This window comes from Ascaphus truei, chromosome 2 (assembly GCF_040206685.1).
Source record: "Ascaphus truei isolate aAscTru1 chromosome 2, aAscTru1.hap1, whole genome shotgun sequence".
In the NCBI taxonomy this organism is placed as follows: domain Eukaryota; kingdom Metazoa; phylum Chordata; class Amphibia; order Anura; family Ascaphidae; genus Ascaphus; species Ascaphus truei.
The window spans coordinates 403,153,268-403,174,026 of record NC_134484.1 but is presented as its reverse complement, the minus strand read 5'-3'; positions in this window follow the sequence as shown (position 1 = coordinate 403,174,026).

Below are 20,759 nucleotides of genomic sequence, written 5' to 3'. Positions count from 1 at the left end.
GGCAGTTCTGAGCACCGGAGTGCTCTGCAGGTATTTCATCAAGTGCACCAACTGTACCTTTCATTCACCCGAGACATAGTGGCTGCGCAGTCACCCATACACACACATAAGGCCAGTTGTGAGCGGGAGAACTAAACAGCATAATTGGACACGGGGTGGGATCACCCGGTGGTGGGATTGGGGGAAGTTGTTGTTGGCGTCCACCGAGGCGCAAGTTATTGTTGGCGGCCGCCGAGGTGCAAGTTAATGGTGACGCCCGCCGTGGCGTGTTATATAATGTGTACCTGCATACTGAAATGTCATGGCATGTAATGTATCTTGAATTGGACCTTTCAGTAAAAGCGATTGGTTTCAGAACTTGGCTGTGTAAGGATAATTATTGTATATACGTCCTGCGAAGACTAACTCCCCCTTTGGCGGGATCTGTCGCAGGTGGAGGCGCTGCACCCGACATATATATTGCACGCACCCCAGGCTCTCCGTGGCAGAGGCGCAGGCCCTGTGAGCCAGCAGGTAACACAGCACATAGTAACAGCTTGCTAGTGATAGGAAGCAGGGTTACATTTGGAGGCGCTGTTGAGATTTCAGACCTGGGGTGCCCCTCGAACCTAAATTGTGATCACCATGGCTTTGCCCACCCGTCACGAGATACGAGACTGGGCCCGTTAAGTACGCACGCCTACTCGTCGCGCTGTAGCGCTGGCCCGTGTGCCCTACCCTTAGAGACTTTACAGACGGCCTTGCGACAACTCCCGGGTTTTGCCAAAGCTCGCCTGGTAGATGTAATGGTGGACCACGACTCCAAGTGGAATACCTTACTCGTAGACTGTCGGCGTAACCTGTTAGCGCTCGAACCTGCCGTTCCGCAATCCCTGGTTTTGCCCGATGCACCGCCCGGCGGTAGCCCTTTCGTTTACCCCCTCCGAGATCCCCTCGTACGTCCGTTGGTTGAGGATGACCTCACCTTCCCGTTGATCCACTATGCCGAGAGTGAGGTCGTTAGCTGCCGCTCCATGTCCAGTGACCCGGGATCCAGCGCATCCATGGAGGCAGGAGTGAGTAGTAACATGCTAAAGAAACTGAATGACAAAATAGACCTGCTATCCAGCCCCCCCCAGTTTGCCGCCGCTAGTCGAAGCGCTTACATTAGCCACCCATGCCCAGAACTACCGGAAGCTAAAAGCCTTCTCGGGGACCCTCCCTGTGCTTACCGGGGAAGATGGGGTAGAAACGTGGAAAGAGCACACGCGGGGAGTAATGGAAGAGTGGTCGTGCACCGATCTAGTAAAACGCCAGAGGCTCATGGAGTGTCTACGGCCCCCGGCGGCCACTCTGATCGGAATACACCGTGAATAGACCCCCGATCTAACCTCTCGCTTGATGATAGAGTTCCTGGCCGAAGCCTATAGCGCGAAAGAGGATGATGGGGCCTTGTGGGCAAAGTATTAATCCGTAAACCAGAAGGATGGGGAAGAGCTATCCACCTATATACACCGTGTGCAAATATCTCTCGGACCGCTGCTGCATTATAAATATGTACTACCCTCCCAGATGAATGAGTATCTCCGGAAGCAGTACCTCCGCGGATCCAGTCCTTCTCACCCAATAGCCAGCATGATTCGTGATCACCTCACCCGGGGCCCCCCCCCTCGTTCATCCAACTACTGCAACAGGTGAAGGAGCACGAGACGCATCTAATGTTACACTCTCCTCAGCGGCCAAAAAGTAGCAGTGGCGCTAAATCCAGAGGAAGTACAGAGAAGAAAGAGGAACCACCGGATCCGCCTGGCTCCGGGAAATCGCCGTTCGCGGGACGGTCGTCCCCTCCACCGGATTGCCGGGCTATCCCCAGAGACATGTCCTGCTACAAGTGCGAGAACATCTATCCTACGATTGCCTCCTGGGCACTTCTCGACCCCGGAGCCCCTCACCCCCGAAGTTCCCATCCCAGGCTATGGTCTGCGGGGTGTATGCGACGGATGCAGATGCAGACGGAACCCTGTCCCGAGGGGCCGAATCGGTAGAAGATGGGAATCGAGTGGGACCGGTAGCGCTGATCCGAGTTTTGGTGGATAGGATCTACTCTTCTGTACTACTAGACACCGGATCACAAGTCACCATCATATACAGAGGGTTCTACGACCATCATCTTCAGAAGCGTCCGCTGCGACCAGCGGACCACATCAAGGTACGCGGGCTGAGCAACGACGACTACCGCATCGACGGGTTAGTGACAGTGGATCTGGAAATACAACAGCTCAACATGGGAAAGTCTCACCCCATGAAGGTGGATGCCTTGGTGTGTCCGGAACCCCGAGACACCCCCAAATACCCCAGTATCCTTGGCACCAATGCCGATATTGTACAAGCGGTCATCCGGGCCTATCTACACGAAATGAAAGAGCTCCCCATGTCCAGTCTACAGCTGCAATTGGTCCAATCCAACCCAGCCCAGCCTTCCTCTCCTCCCGATGACTACGGATTATTGTTCTGTGGGCGAAAGGGGTGGACAAAGCTTTTCCCCGGAGAAACGCAAAGAATCTCCGCTTGGTGTGCTTATGCAGAGCGTCTAGCCGAAGACCAACAATTCTCACTCGAGAGTACTCCCGGAGAAGATGTGAGGCGGGGGTATCGGCTCGTACCCGAATTCCGCTATTGGCAGGGCGCCATTCCTAGATGGATTGATGTGATGGTGCAGAATCTTTCACCCTTCTCCCTGGTCATCAATGTGGGCCAGCAGATAGGAAGAATCTATCCTGTTAGTTCAGTGGAAGAAGCCGTGCAAGTAAATACGACCCGAGTGAAAGAAACAGGGATGGCCCTGGACTTTGATTTCAGCTCAGCCGAATTGCCTGGAACCTGGAAGGACCGGTTACGGGCAAAACTAGAAAAACGACGGTCCGTATTCTCTACCGAAGAGATGGATGTGGGGTGTAGCTGCAACGCCCAGCACACCATTCGCATGATGGATGAGAAGCCCTTCAGAGAACGTTCTCGCCGACTCGCTCCCCGGGATGTGGAGGGTGTGAGAGCCGCCCTCCATGACATGGAGGCCGCAGGGATTGTTACTGAGTCCCGAAGCCCCTACGCCTCCCCTATAGTGGTGGTGAGAATGAGAAATGGAACTGTGAGGCTGTGTGTAGATTATCGGACTCTGAACAATCGGACGGTACCGGATCAGTATAACCTCCCTCGTATAGAAGAGATCTTAGATGCCCTACACGGGAGCCAGTGGTTCAGCATACTGGACCTACGGTCTGGATACTATCAAGTCCCGATGAGCCCAGAGGATCAAGAGAAGACAGCCTTCGTCTGCCCCCTTGGGTTTTATCAGTTCACCCGCATGCCCCAAGGCATATGCGGAGCACCCGCTACCTTCCAGCGATTAATGGAGAAGACGTTGGGTGACCTCAACCCCCGAGAATGCCTGGTGTACCTAGATGACATCATAGTCTTCGGGAAAACTTTGGAGGAGCAAGAGAATCGCCTCTTGAAGGTACTGGATAGGTTGTCCGCAGAACCCCTCAAACTCTCTCTGGACAAATGTCGGTTCTGTCGGACCTCAGTAACGTATGTAGGGCACATAGTATCCGGCGCCGGAATCGCCACTGATCCCGCTAAGATAGAAGCTGTCGTCAACTGGCCTCGTCCCGAGAATGTGGGGGAGCTACGCTCGTTCCTGGGTTTCTGCGGCTACTATCGGCGATTTGTGGAGGGGTATTCACGAAGGGCCAAAGCCCTCAACAGTCTGCTCCTCATATACCCATCTGAAACGGGCCAGAAGACCCACGCTGCCAAACAGCCCTTCGGGGATAAATGGACCCCCGAGTGTGACCAAGCCTTCCACGACCTGAAGCAGAGCCTGACGGCTGCTCCGGTCTTGGCCTATGCCAATCCCGATCAACCCTACATCCGGCATGTGGACGCCAGCCTGAGCGGCCTAGGAGCCGTGTTGCATCAAAAATATCCCGAGGGGTTGCGACCCGTGGCGTACATCAGCCGCAGCCTCACCCCTATTGAACAGAACTATTCGGTACACAAGCTCAAATTCTTGGCCCTTAAGTGGGCCATAGTGGATAACCTTCGGGACTATCTGTACGGGGTGTCGTTCGAAGTACGCACCGACAATAATCCTCTAACCTACATCATGACCTCAGCCAAACTGGATGCGACCGGACATCGCTGGTTGGCCGCGCTTTTCAATTACAACTTCACCTTGAAATATAAACCTGGGCCATTAAACATTGGGGCGGACGCCTTGTCGAGGCGACCGGGATTGCTCCCTACCAACGAGGAAGATCAGTGGGAAGAAATCCCCGGGCCCGGAATAAGAGCTCTCTGTGGCACGGCAGCCATCATAGAAAAGCAAGTAGCCTTTTCAGAATTACGGGTGGCTGACTCCCTAGGGTGCACCCCCATCGCTATACCTGCAGCCTATCGGGACCCGAGTGGGATGCATGTTACCCCCGATCAGATCATTGCTTGGGAAGACATGGTACGTTATCAAGAACAAGATCCGGTCGCAGGAACTATCCAGGATGCCATTTGACAAAATCGATGGGGCCTGCTTCGCCGGACTCCAGGGGATGTCGGAGGTATACTAATGCGGGAAGCGGATAAATTTGAAATCCAAGATCGGCTGTTATACCGAGTGGTGAAGTATCATGACCACCCGGATCGCCGCCAACTAGTGTTGCCAAAACGACTACAGTACTTAGTGTTGAAAGCTCTCCATGATGAACACGGACATCTGTGGGTAGACAAGACTTTCGGATTAGTAAGAGATAGATTTTTCTGGCCAAAAATGAGAGAATCCGTAGAGCATCACTGTCGTAGGTGTGTGCGGTGTATCCAACGCAAGACTCTGCCCACCCGAGCTGCCCCCATGGGACATCTAAAGAGTACGGGACCTATGGATTTAGTCTGCATGGACTTCTTGTGCATCGAGCCCGACACACAGGGTATAGGGAACGTGCTGGTTATCACGGATCATTATACCCGCTATGCCCAGGCCTTTCCGACCAAGGATCAAAAAGCTATTACGGTGGCTAAGGTCCTCTGGGAGAAATATTTCATGCATTATGGGCTACCTCAACGTCTGCACTCCGACCAGGGATGGGACTTTGAAGGTAGACTGATAAAAGAATTGCTGAACCTCTTGCACATTAAAAAGTCCCGTACAACCCCTTACCACCCGGGAGGGGATGCCTTGCCCGAACGTTTCAATTGCACTCTGCTGGACATGCTGGGCACGCTAACCGGTGTCGAAAAGACTAAGTGGAGTCGCCATGTGGAAACTCTAGTCCATGCTTATAATTGCACCCGACACGAATCTACCGGGTTCTCACCCTACTTTCTTATGTTTGACCGTGAGGCCCATCTACCCATGGATATACAGTTAAGAGTCTCCACCGATGGGGTGCACAATTCCAACCATTTTCGCTATCTACAAAGAATGCAAGAGAATCTACAGAAGGCCTATGGGCAAGCCAAGAGATCCACCGAAAAATTGAATGCCAGGAACAAAAGGCGCTATGATCACAAAGTAAAACATAGAGACATTAAAACGGGCGATGCCGTACTGCTCCGCAACCTGGGAGTACCGGGAAAACATAAGTTGGCTGACCGTTGGCGAGAAGGGGTGTACGAAGTGGTTTTGCAAATGCCTGGCCTTCCAGTCTACCGGATAAAAGACTCTGAGGGGCGGATAAAGACGTGGCATCGAAATCATCTGCTCCCCATTCCCCAAGTAGAAGAAGGAATTTTAGAGTGGCCCACATCTCCACTGAGTGGGGAACGGTCTTCAGGATATGAAAGCCCGGAAGATTCACGGGAAGGAACCTCTCAAAGGTGGCCTTCCGGCTGCGGGGGCATCTCCCGAAGGAGCTACGGGCAAAGAGCCCCTTGGCCCAATGACAGAGACACTGACTCCAGTGAGTCCGCCATTAAATCCCCAGAGCCCGTGCTTTGTGCAACAAAGAGATGTTACAGACCTACCCCGCCCCTCAAGGGCCTAGTTGGAAACACCCGAGGAGAATTGCTACTCCTCCAAGGAGGTAGCGGAAGAGCCAATTCGCAGAAACCAGAGAGCTGGACAACCTCCCACGAGGTTGGCTTATGATCAGTTCGGGGCACCCCATTATGAGTCTCAGCAGTGGGCTCGCAGCCGGGTGCAATCTGTGATTATTATGTTCAGTGAAATGTACATGTTGATAGAAGAACCAATGTATTAGTGTTTTTCATTATATAAATGGCTTTGTTGTTGTCGGTTTCCAAGCGGGGGCGTTGGAATCCACAGGGGGGAGGATGTAGCCAAGACCCCTGATTCACTCCAAGAAGATGGGAGGTTGCGCTTGCAGAAAATAGTTGCAAAAGCCCGCGAAGGAGGAGAGTGCTTTTGGCGGGAGAGGAGCAGTCCCTTGACCCAGCAGCCCTACGGGGAGGGTCAGGTGAGAGCGTTTAGCCTATGGGCTGAGGAGTTGCCAGAGATATAGGTAGTAGTTGCGCGCACGTGGCATGAGAGCTACTTGGAGAGACGAGGAGACGGAGATACTGCGCGGGGAGGTTGTACCCCCAGGCGCAGGCCAGGTGCCCCAGGCCCAGCTAGCCCTGAGTCACCTTAGAGACAAGCTGAGCTAGGGACCGCCTTAGTTAGGGTCTTACCCCCGTATTGTTAGCTTTGCCCGGGACTATTCTGTTGAGAGGGAGATCTGGGCTCAGACCCCTTTGGAGTTACCAGAGTCCGAGAGGGAGCGTCTTGGACCCTAGCGAGGGAAAGAGCGTTGTCAACACAGAGACACTTTTCGAAGATCGTGGCAGTTCTGAGCACCGGAGTGCTCGGCAGGTATTTCATCACGTGCACCAACTGTACCTTTCATTCACCCGAGACATAGTGGCTGCGCAGTCACCCATACACACACATAAGGCCAGTTGTGAGCGGGAGAACTAAACAGCATAATTGGACACGGGGTGGGATCACCCGGTGGCGGGATTGGGGGAAGTTGTTGTTGGCGTCCGCCGAGGTGCAAGTTATTGTTGGCGTCCGCCGAGGTGCAAGTTAATGGTGACGCCCGCCGTGGCGTGTTATATAATGTGTACCTGCATACTGAAATGTCATGGCATGTAATGTATCTTGAATTGGACCTTTCAGTAAAAGCGATTGGTTTCAGAACTTGGCTGTGTAAGGATAATTATTGTATATACGTCCTGCGAAGACTAACTCCCCCTTTGGCGGGATCTGTCGCAGGTGGAGGCGCTGCACCCGACATATATATTGCATGCACCCCAGGCTCTCCGTGGCAGAGGCGCAGGCCCTGTGAGCCAGCAGGTAACACAGCACATAGTAACAGCTTGCTAGTGATAGGAAGCAGGGTTACATCAGTAAGCAATAACTGTATATGTTATTGTCTTTACATAAGTGAGCACCACTGTCTGCAACCGTACCTTGCAATTTTGCGACGCACTTTCTTCCTGACATGATCTTATTGTATCTTAAAAATTTATCGTGTTGTGCTACTACATCCAGTGCAATAGCAGCTGTATTAATGTGTGTATAATTTCCCTGAAGAATTATGGAAATGTAGGTGCAATACTGGCTAAATGTTCACATCTACATTTGAAAGTATGATGTGATGAGTTTGTAGGTGATGCCGCAGAACTGTGCATCATTGAACATTGTGCTGACCCACGACCTTGTTCAGGCTCGACTCACTGTGCCCAATGTCCTTGTCACGCGGCAAGCTGAATATTCCGTCTGGGCTGAGGATGGAGCTCACACCTAGGGGTTGGGGTGGACCTGTCAGGGGGTGTTTTCCTAGTGCAAGCAGTGAGAATTATAAACATGCTTCTGAATGTTTTAAACAACTTGTGCCAGGGAAGTTAGGGTCAGTATAAATAATAAACTGGAGAGTGAGAGAGAAATAGGTAAAATAGAAAATAAAGAGTATAGTGCAGTAAATAGTAAGATGTAGGACAGAGTAATAACATATTGAATAAAAGCAGATATAGACAGAGAGTACAGGGGTAGATAAGAGAGAAACTACAGCCCTTCCCTCATCAGACAACAAGATTTAAGATAAGTATTAGATTAAATACATTTTAATTGGTTAAAGGAGATCTAGCCCTGTAAAAAATGTAAGTTAGTGTATTGATTATTTCTTTTAGTGTTGATTTTAATTTATATTAGTGTTTGTGAACTTGATGGAGATCTTGCTGAAGATATGAACTTGCTTGAGGTACTAGTATATTTGGACAACCTTATAGTTTTTGGAAGGACATTGAAAGATCATGTAACACGACTGTGCAATGGAGCCCAGCCAAGTCCGACTGCGCAGCAGGTTATGAGTGATTGAGAGACACAGCAGAGGATATCTCCTGTTGCCTGCATTCATATTGGTACTGAAGTCACTTTGCGTAATACAGGCCTGCAACGCACGAGCTCCAACACGGGTGTGCCGGCACCCCTAGCATATAGGCCAGTACCCCCAGCACTGAGAGGTCTGACTGTGCTAGACTCTATAATCTATTCGCGCAGCAATCCCATTGTACTGTATTATAAATGTGTAATATTGTATAAGGTGATGCTGCAGTTAAGGATCAGTTCCAGCTTGTCTAAAATATATATAACCTGTTATAATTCAATACAGTTGTGTTGTGTCCAGTTGCTCCAGCCCCACATCACGTGTAGCGCACAATAGTTACATAGTTACATAGTAGATGAGGTTAAAAAAAGACTTCCGTCCATCAAGTTCAACCTATGAATATATATATATGTAACGGTTTTTCCTAGCCCACCCAATCTCACATTGGTCCCTGTGGTCTACTAGCCCCATTACATGTATGTATAGTGTGTGGTGCACCTGCTGGCTTACAGGACACCTGAGTCTCCCGCTGGGTTGGTATGGGGATATCAGCATGACAGGCATCTGAGGTAGTGGGGATTGAGTCCTACTCACATCTGATGCAGCGCCTCCACCTCATCAGGATCTCTGCGGCCGCAGGGGGATGAGTCTGATGAGGACCTCCTCTGTGGTGCCACCTTCTGTGTAATGACTCCACATATACACAGCAAGGGTTTGGTGAAACTGGGCATCTTTATTGACATCATCACGTAGACTGCCCCTCACAGCGGTCATCCTAGCCGCTCATCTCCATTTGTTGCCTCCCTCTCAGAAGTTCCTTCTGCCTCATAAGAGTGGGATCACCTCTCCCTTTAAGGAAGATCACTCCCTGTGTCAGATCCCTGAACACAGTGTAGGGTATGCTATCAGTTGAATCTGACAGCTTAACTGCTGCAGACACTCCTTTAACTTTGCATTCTACTATACTACTGATTAACCATCTTTTGAACTTGAACTCCTGGATTCAACTACTAAATTTAGGCAGTGCTGTGTCTTATATAGACTCAGAAAACAGCCACACCTCTGGTGTCACTAATAGTGGACACAGAGCATGTTACCACTCCCCTTGTGTACATATGACACCTCACCAGGGTGTGAGGGCAAACCTCCATGATTGATGCTGGCAATCCTGCATACTTACCAGGTTTTACTGCCAGCATGAGAGAAAACTGTACACCATTTTTATACATCGCTACATATATATATATATATATTTTTATATCGGACTCAGGTCCCCACCTCAATGACAGATCCTATAGTCTGAGGGATAGATGGGTTACAGTTACATAGTAGATGAGGTTGAAAAAAAGACATACTGTATGTCCAAGTTCCCCCTATGCTAAATGTAGATGACAGATACTTATTCTATATTTGTACTTACAGTATTTTGATCCAGAGGAAGACAAACAAAAAAAACCCAGTGAAACATCATCTAATTATGTCTCATAAGGGGAAAAGAAATTCCTTCCTGACTCCAAATAATGGCAATCAGATTTTTTCCTTTATCAACATCATTCACATGTTTATTTATTTGGTATTACTAAGAATGTATAGAGTATACTCCTATAGGTTGATGTAGTAAGGCAATATCCAATACCAGAGCAGTCGTAACAGACTTTAGACTTTCTATGTATATAAAGGCAACAACTACCTCTGATTTACTAAAATAACACAAGTAAATGACGTATGTTGATCTAATAAGGTAATATCCATTACCAGAGCAGCCCTAACAGGCTTTAGACTTTCTGTGTACAGTCATGTGAAAAAGAAAGTACACCCTCTTTGAATTCCATGGTTTTACATATCAGGACATACTGTAATAACAATCATATGTTCTTTAGTAGGTCTAAAAATTAGGTAACTATAGCCTCAGATGAACAACAACACATGACATATTACATTGTGTCATGATTTACTTAACAAAAATAAAGCCAAAATGGAGAAGCTATGTGTGAAAAACTAAGTACACCCTTACAGCTTCCATAGTGTAAGGAATCCGCTCCTGGCTTTGATTAGAACCTTGCAGACCTCTGCAGTTACAAAAGCTTCCTCTGGCAATCAATGGCACATGTGCTGCCTCTCATTGCAGTTCCTGCCCTGTGCTCCATCGTTGGAGGAATGCTCACACTCCCTTCCCCTGTGATTGGATCTCCGCCCTTTATATGTTAGGCTTTGGCTCTGAATCAGAGCCGAGCATAAATCCTTCTCTGGACGTTACTGTCTCTGCCACAAGCCGCCCAGGCTTGTCTCCTTGTGTACTAACCTCTCTTGTTCTCATCTCTAGTTAAATCAACTTGAAAAAAGCCTTTACAGTAAGGAACACCATGAGGGTTCAGAGACAGATTGCTAAAAGCTTGAAAAGTAGAAGTAACAAACTTCAGCACAGGCCTTCAAAATGCTCAATGCTCTCCGCTCTCCGCATCAAGATAAAAGAAAAGAGACGCAGATTCTTAGGTGTCAGGAACCAAATGGATTAAAGGGAAGTTTGAGGACTTGAGTGACTGGAAGTCAAAGAGGAAAAAGAAGACTCCAATTCCAGGTTAACTGGGGGTCAACTGTCCCTTCACTGCCCTTTTTTGACCTACATTTAGTTCTTGAGAAGGAGTGGGGTGATGGGCTTCGTCGCAAGTAGCCCTAGCTACCCGCAAACGGGGGAGGGGTGTGATAGGGGGGCTTTGCCTGTCTAATAGTTCTGCAGGGAATGCATGTGTCCAGCGGGGAGCTGGTTAATCACAGCCTGAGGTAATTAGCCAGCTTCCACCTGGCTCATTATCAGGGTTTTAAAGTCTGAATGACAGCAGTCTCAGGGATCTCTGATCAAAGGAGGTACTCGCCCTGGACTGCTTTAGAGACCACGCTGCACTGGGACACTTTCCCCTCTTACTCCAGCCAGGAAGAACACAGGGCCCCGAAAGTAATCTTACCTCACACAGACTTTGTGTGTTGTTGTTAGTAAGGGGCTTATTTATTTATTTATTTATAAAATATTTTACCAGGAAGTAATACATTGAGAGTTACCTCTCGTTTTCAAGTATGTCCTGGGCACAGCCCTCCAACCTATAAACTGGGAGTAAGCACTGCAAATACCCAGCACTCTAGATAGGAGCTAGGCATATTTCTTTTGTTTAATCCTTGTATGCTGAGCGTAAACTGTATTTTATGTTATTGTAACTGTGGCTGATTAAAACCCAATATTATTTTCCCCCAAAACAAGTCTTCTATTTCAACCTCTGCACACATCTCCTACAGTAACGTTAAAAAATGAACGGCCTTCTGAGGATCTAGCCCCATGATTGTAAGTATACTGTACAAACAATATACAGACTGTGTTAGATTTGCCATTAGGCCCCTTAGGCTCAGGCCTAAGGCGGAAGATTTTGGGGGCGGCAGATTTTCCCGGCATCCTGATGTCACAGACACAGTCCTCAGGCTTACTGCCCCCCACAAGCCTGGATTGGAGGAGACGTCTGAATGGGCGGGGCCTACAAGCAACTGCACAGCACGGGAACAATATTGCAATTCTGTCAGAGCCACGCTGTGCAGTTGCTTGTAGGAGGAGAGGGCAGAGAGCAGCAGGCATCCAGCAGGCATCAATTCAGAGCAGCAGGCATCCATCAGGCATCAATTCAGAGCAGCAGGCATCCATTAGGCATCAATTCAGAGCAGCAGGCATCCATTAGGCATCAATTCAGAGCAGCAGGTATCAGAACATCACCTAAGGTGATAAAAACACAAAAATAGCCCAGCACTCACTGTCTGTAGAAAATAGAACAAATGAACGGGATAATGCCAAAAAAGTGTGATTTAATGTGTAACACAAATAACCAATACTAGAACTACATACCCTACATCAAAAATTGGTATACAGCAATAAACAATCAATAAAAATAGGCAAAATAAGAAAAAATAAGGAGGAGGGAGGGGGTGGATAATGAGGTAGGTGCACAGGGATACCGTAAGGGACAAACAACACACAGTTCCGTGGGGGGGGGGGGGGGGGGCGGATAGAGAGATTCTGTTTGATGGGGGAAGAGAGATTCTGTTTGGGGGGGTGAGAGAGATTCCTTTGGGTGGGGGGATGAGATTATGTTGAGGGGGGAGAGAGATTCTGTTTGATGGGGGAGAGATTATTTTTGGGGGAGAGAGATTCTGTTTGGGGGAGGTTAGAGAGAGATTATGTTGGGAGGAGAGAGAGATTCTGTTTGGGGGAGGGGGAGAGAGATTCTGTTTGGGGGAGAGAGATTCCTCTGGGAGGGGGAAAGAGAGATTCTGTTTAGGGCAGGAGAGAGATTATGTTGGGGGGGAGAGAGAGAGATTCCATTTGGGCGGGGGAGAGAGATTCCATTGGGAGGGAGAGAGAGATTCTGTTTGGGGGGGGGGGATTCTCTTGTGGGAGGATTCTGTTGTGGAGGGGTTCTGTTTTGGAGGGGGGATTCTGTTTTGGGGGATTCTATTTTGGAGGGAGATTCTGTTTTGGGGGAACAGATTCTGTTTTTGGGGTGGGGCACAGATTCTGTTTTGTAGTGGGACAGATTCTGTTTTGTGGGGGGAGGACAGATTCTGTTTTGTGGGGTGACAGATCCTGTTTTGTGGGAAGGGGGAAACAGATTCTGTTTTGTGGGGGAGGATTCCTTTTTTGGGGGGTGGTCCATTTTTACTGGTGTTGCTATCAAATCTGTTTTGTGGGGAGGATTCCATTTTGGGGGGGAAAGAATCAACTATGTGTGTGTGTGGGGGGGGGTGGCAGATCCTGTTTTATGGGGAGGGGGACTGATTCTGTTTTGTAGGGGGACAGATTCTGTTATGTGGGGGGGGACAGATTCTGTTATGTGGGGGGGGGGCGGCAGATTCTGTTTTGTGGGGGACAGATTCTGTGTTTTGTGGGGGGGACAGATTCTGTTTTGTGGGGGGACAGATTCTGTTTTGTGGGGGGACAGATTCTGTTTTGTGGGGGGGGGGCAGATTCTGTTTTGTGGGGGGAGGTGTGTATGTGTGTGCTGCGGGGTGGTGCCATATTGTGTGTGTGCTGTGGGGTGGTGCCATGCAGTGTTTGTGCTGCAGGGGGCTTGCCATGCTGCGTGTGCTGCAGGGGGGGGTTGCCATGTTGCGTGTGCTGCAGGGGGGGGTGCCATGTGTGTTTGTGTGTGCAGCACTGGGGGGGCCATGGTGTGTGTGTGTACTGCGCGGGGGGGCCATGTTGTGTGGGTGTGTGCTGCACGGGGGTGCCATTTTGTGTATGTGTGCTGCGTGGGGGGTCCGTGTGCACTTTGCAAAGGGATGTCATTTTGTGTGTGTGTCTGCTGTGCGGGGCATTTGTCATTTTGTGTGTTTTTGCTGCAAGGGGGTGCCATGTGGTGTGTGTGCTGTGGGAGGGGGGGTGGCATGTTGTGTGTGTGCTGCATAGAGGGGTGCTATGTTGTGTGTGTATGCTGCGTGTGGGGGAGGTGGGAGTTGCCGTGTTGTGTGTGTGCTGCGTTGGGGCACCATTGTGTGTTTTGTGTTGCGCAGTAGGGGGTTTCAATTTTGTGTGTGTGCTGCGTGGGGGGTGATTTAAATTAGGTGTATTGCGCAGAGGCAAGACGAAAAATTTAAGGGCGGCAAAAAAGTATGGGCCTAAGGGCGGCAAAATCGTAACTGTATACAGAGCAAATACATCTTAGAATGTATGGATGAGGCAAAAGGAATGCAGGTAGGTGAAGAATAGGCAAGGCATTTGTTGGCATTGAGATAAGGAACTACAGTATACAATAGGAACCATATTCTTTGCGTTATATTATTTATGTATTCAATTTTTAAGGTTACAGTAACGGGCCATGCAATGTTATATTAAAGTGTACTTTAGATAATACTTACGTGTGATTACCTAGACTCAGATGGGGGGTATCAGACTTTGATCCCTTATCAACTGCTATTCAAGTCCATGGCAGTTAACACCAAACCAAGTGCGATACCCTGCATCAGCTCTTAGGGACCCCTGGCCTTAGAGTGTGTCTGCTTTGCAAATTTCTTACAATAAAGTGTACACTAAGGGGCATTACTTGCAAATACTACATTAAAATAATCCTATTAGACTGGCTTTATTAATTATTTGTATAAAACCAGAAAGGTATATTTATGCCAATGTGCAAATTTCCTGTCTCCATTACAGAGATTATATTACTAACCTTATTAAAGGTGGCAGTTTCCATCATACCTTTCTTCTTCATCAAATCATATATTTTCACCAGCCGTATTGTGCATGCTTGTGTTTATGGACACTTATCAAGCAGGAGACAAGAAAAGAGAAGAAGCAGATGCCAATACAGTCTAAGGTACCTCTGTAGTTACCTTAGTACTGTACGTGCTGTTCTGTTATTTACTTTCAACCATATCATATTTTAAAGTACTGTATAGACATTAATGTGTACAAAAGGGGACAAAATGTTTAAAGCTGGGATGAATGTCAAGAAATGATTTTTATCATATGAAAGCATCTTTACGATAATGTACAGACTCCTAAAACTACATATTTAAAATTTCCTGCAAGAACTTATCCAATTTCATCTTATATTCCTTTTGCTGAATAAGCAGCCACTACTTCCCCCAGAATCAAATTCCTTAGTCTGATTACTGTTTGGGTAGAAAAGACGTTTGTTAGTTGTTACCGAGCTGAATCGTGCCTTCACCAGGTTTGCATTGCAGCACCTCTGTATGTCCTCTGACCATACACAAAGTATTCAAAGGAGTCTATTTTTTTGTTAAGATTTTGAAAATGTTGCTGTTTGAATAAAGATCTGTTTTAAGTCAATAAACGGTCACTTGTGCATTCACTTAGCACCAGCAGACGTCTTTCACCTCATTAAGTGAAGTGTAATCAAATCCTGAAAGTAGACTCCTGACCTCTTCCATGAGGGTCTGGATACATAATGCAAATTATGTGCTACTGGCAGTTCCCTTAGATGGGGCCTCGCGCTTTAAGGTGCTCTGTGCAGTAGCGCTGCAGGTACTGTACGTACCATTGGTGCCTGCCCAGCCCAACTAGGAACTCCAAATGTAAGGGTTTGTTTTCCATGCGTCGATGGTCTTTTGAAAGACAAGACTTGTCTCTCTAAAGTCATCCTAAGGCCTGGGACATGGTGCAGGGAGGAGCGCTGGGCAGCGCTGACGCTCATGCTCTCCTATTCAAGCAGAAGATTTTTCTTGTCCCTGCATGAGCATCAGCGAGCGCGCTTGTGTGCCGGGTGGGAGGCTTTCGGGAGGCGGGCCTGAAGGCAGAGCGGGAGGCGGGGCTAGCGCGCCACGTCACGGCGCCAACGTCACGGACAGCCATTGGCTTCTGGCAGTCACGTGACCGGCCCTGCGCTTCCATCAGCGGGAAATCTAAAATTTGTCTGTCGGCTGAAATTCCACATGTCTCCACACGCCTGCGGAAGCGCCGTCTAAAGCCGCGCTGATAGGGATAATGTTTCCCCTCAGCGTGCCTCAGCACGATCTTTTTGACCATGTCCGAGGCCTTAGGCTGCGGCCAGGCTGGGAGCGCGCGCGCTGGCGCTCGACGCCGTGATGTCATGCACCCTGCTTGGCCGTGCGATTCCTGGCCAGCTAGTTGCGGGCGTGTCGGGGAGCACGGCCATGACGTCACAGAGCTGGTTCTCCCTCATTGCGAACCGCTCACTTGACGCATCATCGAGCGGCAAAATCAAATTTGACTGTCTCGGCAAGCAGCAAGCTCACGGGCACGTGCACGGACCCGCACCCTGGACAAGCGCATTCAGAGTTAACACTCTGATTGCGCTAAGCACGAGTGCGCGCGCCCGCTTCGCATCACCCTGGCCACAGCCTTACCATGTATTGCATCGAGACAAAGTTACTGGGATCGTGTACCAAAGCATTTTTGGAGCAAAAAAGCGTGTTTTACTCACGGCAGCATTTTTTAGAGCACCGTTGCATTCGATGTGAGGAACAGCTTCTTACACCAGGCGCAGATTAGAAGTTAGAAAGTTAAGCCACCTTAAATTGGCAGATTTTTTTCTGCAAATTTGAAAAAAAAGGGATGCACAGAGGCGCACACTTTGATACATCTCATAATAACTTGTCATGTAACTCCACCGTAACGCTACCTTTTGACACTCCCTAAATCACAAGTTAAGGCATACGGGCAAAAAGTGGAGCAAAGTTCTTAATACATTGGCGCGGAATGTCCTTGGGACGTCTTGCAATTGCCATAGTGCTTATGGGAGGAATTAGAGAGGCGTTACCTGGCTCGCATGGAACGCCACTCTAGCCTAGCACAGGAAAAGGAGCTGTGTTTTACAGATGTAGTAAGATTTACTGCCAGCGTTGGCACCGCGAGGTGCGTCTAAGTACACAGCAATTATGTACACTTTGCTGGGCGAGAGCAACTGAGTCACGAGCGCGCCACGACCGGAATAAATTGAGTTTTAGCGTTGGTCGCTGTACTCTGCACTAATGATAGGCGGCACTCGTGGGTCACCCTTTTATAAATGAAAAATCCTGAGTTCCTTGTCAAAGGGGTAAATTGTTCTTCAACTTATTTTCTTTTGCACTTCAGAGCCTCCATCTTGGGATTGTCGGTGATGTTAGCCATATGACAACCTCCAGGAAACCTCTAAAGCCATAGATCTATCACACTGTTGGAGCTCATAAATGAGCAGTAGATCCTATTTACCAAGAAAAAGGAAAGCAAAAGCTTCCCAATATAAGGTAATAGGTATATTAATTAAGGTAAGGAGGCAATGGCAGTAAAATAGTAAAACACACATAAAAATAACTAATAATCAGGTACATATGCATATTGTCATGGGAGACCAGGACTTTTAACAAATTGATACCGGGATCATTCAATAGGCAAAACAAGGTAGTGAAATAAAATGGGGTTTGTTTGGATAAAAACCTTGAACACACAACAGAAATACGAAACAAAGAAATAAACACACTTACTGGGGTCTAGGGGTTGAAATCTAGCTTTTCCTAGGTGTAGGGCGCCCTCTTGCAAGGGCTTACCTTGACCGGGTCCTCGTCCCGGACGTCCTGGAACGAAATTCGGCATAAAATCCTGACCGGAACCTCGTCCTGATCGTGCTGGAACTTATTTCGGCAAGAACTCCTGACCGCGACTGCTACGTTCGATTTGTAGAACTTGGCCGCAAAAGACGGGACTTGGTCTCTGCGAGGCAGACTTTCCTAGCTTCAAAATGAAGCCGGTTGCTCTGCTATTTATAACAGAGCAACTTTGAAAAGCCTGCCCTAGCTTCATCGACACAAGTCACTGGATGGTCTGGTTCTCTGCCTCGGCCGCCTCCTTACATGCACTCCGCTAAGCTATCCTTAGCATGGAGTTAGGAGGAGCGACCAATCAGAGCCCGGGAACCCTATCCCAGTAGCCAATAGAAACAGGGGCTCGTCTCTTGGTTGACATCAGCCGGGTGAGCGGGAAATATGATTTAGCCACTGGGAGAAGCGCCTACGAGCTGTATTTCCCCCAACTAACTTATTGCCACCCGCTGGGCAGGTGTGACGGTAGGGGTTAACCAGGCTAGGGAAAATCTTTCTTTTTTCTTCTGTTGATGACGCCATGCTAAGTGTACAATTCTTGTAGGGAAAAGCTGATTTGCAAGTTTGATTAACCCTAACTTTGTAAATTGGAATCATATCCCCACTTATAGTATTTATGTTTCCAAAAAACAGCAATCCTGATCTAGAAGATATTTCCTCGTAAGTCAAATGTCCATAAATTGTATTATTTTGATGGATTATCTCTGCACTTTTCCATTTCCATTACGCTTGTTTTGTGGCAAAATATCAAATACTAGGCTATATTTTTAAAGAGTGGTATTACTAGAGTTTAATGCAGGAGCAAAATCCTGCTACCTTCTATCTACATACAGTAGATGCAGTACAGTATGTAGTTACTGGCTATTTTTGCTGACGTGATGATTTCATTATATTTTGGAATTTTTCATGGGCATTCATCTCTTCCACCTTTTGTGGATTTTCACAGTAACCCGTCAGCTTTACTGTCGAAGAATATAAAGAACTGCAAAAAATAAATAATACTGATTTTTTAAATAATAATTTATTTTATATAGCACTTTTCTCCCAGTGGGACTCAAAGTGCTTAACAATTACAAGATAGTGCAGGGTATGCAGCGCTGTACTTTAGGATTTTACCTGCCCATGACAAGCTGAGACACAGAAATGTAGTGACTTGCTCAAAGTCACAAGGAGCTGACACTAGCTTTCGAGTCAGACTTTCCTACTTTAAGTCAGTGTAAACATTTTCAGAGTCAGTGGGGCCTCGATGAGTTGGTTAAATCGTGCGGGGAAGGCATTTTTTCACGATTTCGCTCTCCTGCTCAAACACATAAAGCGGGAGCTGCAAAAAAGCTCAAACTCACATTGTTTCTCATATCACGCTATCTTAGTAGCTCCGATGTGATTATTGGAGCTCTGGATTTGCCAGTTTATCAAAGATTCTTCTCGCCAGCCTTGGATGGATCTGAGAGCAGGATTTAGGAAATAAATGCATTTTTCCTGCATCGGATTGAAGCCGGGAGTGTCCGGAGCTGATACACATTAATATCTGCTCTGGGGACTCCGGCATCAATCCGATGCAATAAAAATAAATTTACAAGCAGCTTCATTACCTTAGCGGCTAACCGTTAAGGCAATGAAGCGGTTAACTACCAGTGCCATGTTACTGTGGGTAGCGGGGGTGGGTGAAGGTGGTATTTGGCCCATGGTGGGTGTTTAGGCCTTGTGGGGTGGTTGCGGGAGGAGTTAACCCCTTCATTACCGTAGCTGTTAGTACCGTTAAAGTAATGAAGGGGTTAATCCCTCCCGCTTCCCACCCGGTAGGCATAAACACCCACCATGGGCCAAATACCACCTTCACTGACCTCCGCTACCCACAATAAACATTTCAACAAAATACAAACACAATACTAAACAATACACCCATTCATTGCCAGGGTGGTTAACTATGCCCTCAATGGGAGCAAAGATAACTCCAATGGGAATTAATAGGCACCCCCTCTACCCCAACAACCATACCATTACAGTTCAATAATGGGCAAAATTACTATTATCCAGGTGTGGATAATAGTGCATTTACCCATTCAAAATAAAACATTAATCAGCCAGCATAAATTAAACAAAACTTGCACTTACCCCTTCCAGGCTGAAGATCATCCTCATCACCATCCTCCGCGTCCATGACCTCCGTTGGCAGGAACAGAACAATAAAAAATACAATCTAATGGCCCCATAACCCCTTAATCACCTTAGCGGTTAGTAACTGCTAAAGTAATTAAGGGGTTAACCCCTTCCCCAGCAACCCACCCGGGTGGCCTAACCACACACCCCAGGGCAACTATCCACCCCTCTACCAATTGATTGGCACAGTGGTACATCATGGCCATAGAATATGAGCATGATAAGCCACTATACTGTAGCAGTCAATGTGCAACCTAAAAAAAAAATAACAGCACCAAAAAGAAACAACAATAAAAGAAATACCCAAGCACCTAAACACCAGAAGAATAAAATAAATCAAAAGCCTAAACAGCAGAAGAATAAAAGAACTAAGAAGCCTAAACACCAGAAGAATAAAATAAATAAAAAGCCTAAACAGCACATTAATAAAAGAAACCAAACACCTAAACAATCCAAACATTTAATAAAAACAAGCTCTACAATTACATAACAATTAACTCAAAACAATAAACAGAAATACAAAACATAACAATTAATTAAATACAACCATTTGCCAAAAAATGCATTGACTGTCACTATATTTATCTATACCAGTGATTCTCAACCGGGGTTCCACGGAACCCTGGGGCTCTGTGGTGCAGTCCCAGGGGTTCCGCCTAGCCACCCCTGCAGTATCCTGGCTCCCCGGCTCCCCCTCACCCCGGCTCTCCCTGGCTGTCCTCCCGGCTCCCCCCCAGAGCCCGCTCACAGCCGCGCTCTAGCAGTGCGGCACTTCCGGTGCCTGCTGCTAGCGAGAGTGTGTGCAGTCCCCGCCACCCCCGCCTCCTGCCCCTAGCCTAGGGGGGATGTATGGGTGAATCAGGGGGGGAGGGGGATGTATGGGAGATGCAGGGGGTGATGTATGGGAGATGCAGGGGGGGTGATGTATGGGAGATGCAGGGTGGGGTGAAGTATGGGAGATGCAGGGGTGGGGGGTGAAGTATGGGAGATGCAGGGGGGGTGATGTATGGGAGATGCAGGGAGGGAGATGTATGGGAGATGCAGGGAGTGATGTATGGGAGATGCAGGGGGGGGTGATATGAGGAAGATGGTGGGGTGATATGAGGGTGATGGGAGATGTAGGGGGGTGATATGAGGGTGAAGGGA